This window comes from Nanorana parkeri, unplaced genomic scaffold, assembly GCF_000935625.1.
Source record: "Nanorana parkeri isolate BGI_ZX_2015 unplaced genomic scaffold, ASM93562v1 scaffold1833, whole genome shotgun sequence".
In the NCBI taxonomy this organism is placed as follows: Eukaryota; Metazoa; Chordata; class Amphibia; order Anura; family Dicroglossidae; genus Nanorana; species Nanorana parkeri.
This window is the reverse complement of record NW_017308101.1, coordinates 24,634-29,127: the sequence shown is the minus strand read 5'-3', so window position 1 is coordinate 29,127 and position 4,494 is coordinate 24,634.

Genomic DNA, 4,494 nt, shown 5'->3' with positions numbered 1-4,494 from the left:
TTGTTCCCGCCAGAAATGTTGTGAGCTGATAACTTCCCGTGCTCTTTGCCTGTGCTGACGGTTATCCGTTTCATTATTCTCACTTATCTCTGGGGACTCATCCCCCTATGTTATAGAGAAGAGGATGGGTGGGGTCAGTAGTTCTGTCCTATTTCTGCTTTCCATGATGCTGTACAGCGAGTGAGTGTTCTCACCAGAGCTGGATGAAAATCAAAGAGGGCCCTAGGGAGGGTGATAGCTTTGCCCCGCCCCAGCTTCCATATCTGTCTTTAGTGCTTGAACAATTGGTCAGATAGAGGAAGAATTCATTGGACAAATTTGGATAAACTGTCATCAGACCATTAATGTACCTAAAACAGTTTTATGATAAACTAATACAGAATAGAAATACTGCAGGACACCAGGGTGTCATTATCATAATTATTATTATTATTACATAGTATTTATATAGCGCCAACAGTTTGCGCAGCGCTTTACAATATAAGGAAGACATTACAATCACAATACAATTCAAGACAAGATGGTAAGGAGGGCCCTGCCCCTGAGGGCTTACACTCTAAAAGGGAGGGGGAAGTGATACATGAGGAGGGAGCTGTGTGGGGATGAATTGTTTTAAGACTTGTTTAGGATTCATCTATAATTTGCATCTATTATAACACTGTATGAGAAATAAAAAATTACAAAGAGTTCAAGCAAATTCATTATGCTCTGTCCCTATTGGTTGCTGATTTCTCCATTTTGCATGCACCCTACCTCAGTACTCCTCTCAGGAGCCCTCAGTCCTGACATAAGCAGTGGGCCGGCTCTTGGGGGGAGTTATAAAGTAGGAAAAAGCCGTGATGGGCGGGTGTCAGTCTGAAGGAGTGGGCGTGCCTCGGCAGGCTGTATTTGCATGTAGACTGCCCTAAGTGACTCCCCCCATGTGATGCTGAGCCTCCATGATTGAAGGAGCTGAAATCCAATGAATCAAAGGGGCGGGGCTAGGGACAGTCAGGCTGGGGAGGAGAGTGCTCTGTGATGCTGGACATCCTTCAGCCAGGAAATGAGGCACGCACTATCTGACTTGCTGCAGCTTCTAATGTGAGAAGCTCGCAGTGTGCAGTGAAATCAGGGGAAGCAGTTAAAAGGGGATAAGATCTTCTATATACACATTCTGTACATGGTCCACATTGGTTACTTGTTGCAAAGTTTTTCATTTTAAGGTCATTGCAAAGGACGAGGGGGCAGTCTTTGTGTCTGGAGGGGTAGGGGAATGGAATTGTGCTCTACTGAACCATAAAGGAGAACTATGAGGGGGGGAGGGGGTGCTTTTCACTCACCTCATAGTTCTAGCCGACCTGTGACAATGAGACTGTCACCGGTCGGCTCAGTAGATCGGGAGGTGAGCGAAGAACACATACCGGCATTCGCTCACCTCTCGATCCTGTCACGGCTCTCTGCCGTGACAGGGGAGGGTCTGGATTCCCCCCTCCCCGCTCCGATCCTCCTGCGCTGACTGTCGGAACGGATGGGGGAGGGGGCGGGTACAGCTGGCTCTGCCTCTAGATAGGCAGAGCCAGCTGTCACTCACGCAGCTGGGCGGATCCAGGCACAATTGTCGGGATCCGCTTCAGCTGCGGCGTCTCAGTATACCGCGAGCTACAGCTACGAACTACTAGGGTGATGGGAGGACGCTAGTTTGTGTCCTCCCGTTACCCTAAGGAGAACTATGGGGAAAAGCCCTAACCCCATAGTTCTCCTTTAAACTGGCCCTACACAGCGCACATTTCAGCCGATGCAGCCAGATTAAGGATCAGTAGAGCAGAATTCCATTCCTCGATCCTCTGTCCTCTATCAGATGCAATTTTATTGAAAACAATAATATAATGCATCAACTCAAACAGATTTTGTTGTGTAAATGTTCTAAATATGTTGTCTGTGATCATGTGACCAGCGCTCTGGCGTGACAACACTGACATGGGCCAAAGATCAAGGGTTCTGGCACCTCTGTACCTGGTACAGTCCGGATGCATGGATAGCTTTGCTTTAAAGTGGACCTTGCCTCAAGATGTTCCCCTCAGTTTGGTGGGTCTCAATGGACCTGTCAATCAAAACAAAAACCCTCACCAGCTGCTTTTTCTGATTTGTTACCACATTCACTGCACCTACCTGGCAGGAGCTTTCCTTTCTTGTGGCCTCCTCTTTGAACGTGTATCATTGGGACTTGGTTTCTTCTCCCCGTGACCTCTAACCGACGAATCCCATTCCAAATCTAGCAGATGGACAGATGACGCATGCTAATATCATCTGTGCAGGAGCTAAATCTTGTGATCCCACCAACATCTTGCCAGATGGTATGCCCCAAGGATTGTTTTCAGTACCTGCTGGCATAAAGGAAGGCAGATCCTGTCACATCAGAGCTTTGACTATGGGGTTGGTGGACAGAGGTAAGAAAACAGCTCAGATAGTTTCCAAATGCGGCTTTTCACAGTGTAAAGTAGACTGCGGTTTTGTATGGAGGGTAGACTTGTGCGCCGTCAAAAAAATTGTTTTGTTTCGGAATATCCGTTATTTCGAAGTTCGTAGTTCGTGTCCGAAACTCAATTTGGATTCGTCCGAAATACGAATTTTCGTTAGTTTCGTCACATTTTCGTAACTTTACAAACATTCGTAATGATGAAGTTAAAAAGCAAAAATACCTTTGTTAATATTGGAGTCGATGGTAGTTTTTTTTAAAATCCGAAATACGAATGTTGGATCCGAATCAGAACGGAAACGTGACTGTTTGGTTGACCAATCAGAGGTTTTCTCTTCTGCTGCTGAGGGTTGCATTACAGGCACGAAATACGAAATTCTGTTAACTGATTTTCGTTCCGTTACTAACATTCGTTATATTGAAGTTAAAAAGCAAAAATACCTTTGTTAATATTGGAGTCGATGGTAACGGAATTCGGATTCAGATCCGAAATACGTCAATGGAATTTCGTATTTCGTATTAAAAAAAAAACTACCATAGACTCCAATATTAACAAAGGTATTTTTTGCTTTTTAACTTCATCATAACGAATGTTAGTAACGGAACGAAAATCCGTTAATGGAATTTCGTATTTCCTGCCTGTATTGTAATGCAACCCTCAGCAGCAGAAGAGAAAACCTCTGATTGGTCAACCAAACAGTCATTTTTTTTAATCCGAAATACGAAATTCCGTTAACGGATTTCGGATCCGAATTTCGTATTTCGGATAAAAAAAAAAAAATCTTGTCATGTTGTTCAACCTCAGTCACAGGGGTAATATTAGTTCCCGTTTCATCGAAATTCGGATCCGAAAACTGCAATTCGGATTTCGGATGCTTCCGAATTTACGAATTTCAGGAAATTCGTACGAATTTCGATTCGTAACGAAACGAATCGCACATGTCTAATGGAGGGCGAGGGATATAAAGAAAGGTGGAAGGTCCTCTTTAATCCTGACTTTACAAAGGATGGAGAGGGTTCTCTTCTATGATGCCGGTCATGGACCTTCAGAAGGACATTCTGTAGACACAGCTGCATTCTAATGTATATATAATACAGAGATGTGTCTATGGATCCATCACAACGCCATGTTCAATATCAACATTGCCTAATGAGTAAGGTGGAAGGTCCTCTTTAATCCTGGCTTTACAAAGGGTGGAGAGGGATCCCTTCTATGATGCCCCCCATTGACCTTCAGAAGAAAATGCTCTAGACCCAGCTGCATTCTATATAAAATACAGAGCTTTGTCTACGGATCTCTCACAACACCATGTACGATATGAGTAAGGTGAAAGGTCCTCTTTAATTTTGGCTCTACAAAGTATGGAAAGAGTTCCCTTCCATGATGCTTACCATGGACCTTTGGAAGGACATTCTGTAGACCCAGCTGCATTCTACATACAATACGGAGCTGTGTCTATGGATCTACCACAACACCAAGTACAACATCAACACTTCCTGATGAGTAAGGTGAAGGGTCCTCTTTAATCCTGACTTTACAGAGGATGGAGGGTTGAGGTTCCCTTCTATGATGCTTCCTGTTGACCTTCAGAAGGACATTCTATAGACCCAGCTACATTCTATATATAATATGTAGATGTGTCTATGGATCTATCACAACACCATGTTCAATATCAACTCTTCCTGATGAGTCTGGTGGATACAAACGTGAAGCCACATGCAGCTAGACTGAACAGTTTAAAAACAACTTTATTGATCCATCAGAAATGAGGACACTCCACCCACCCCTTACGCTCATCACGCATCGGGGGGCAGTGTGGGTGGGGTGTCCTCATTTCTGATGGATCAATAAAGTTATTTTTAGGATATTCAGATTAGCGCCATGCGGCTTCACATTGTTAGTACTGAAGAATGTTTGAGGAGGTGGGGTGCACCCGTGGCTGGGGGGAGGGTACAGCGTGGGACCTAGGAGTGGATCATTTATAAATCTGTGTGTGTAATAAAATCCTTTCCAATCACATTACAGTAGAAATCACGTC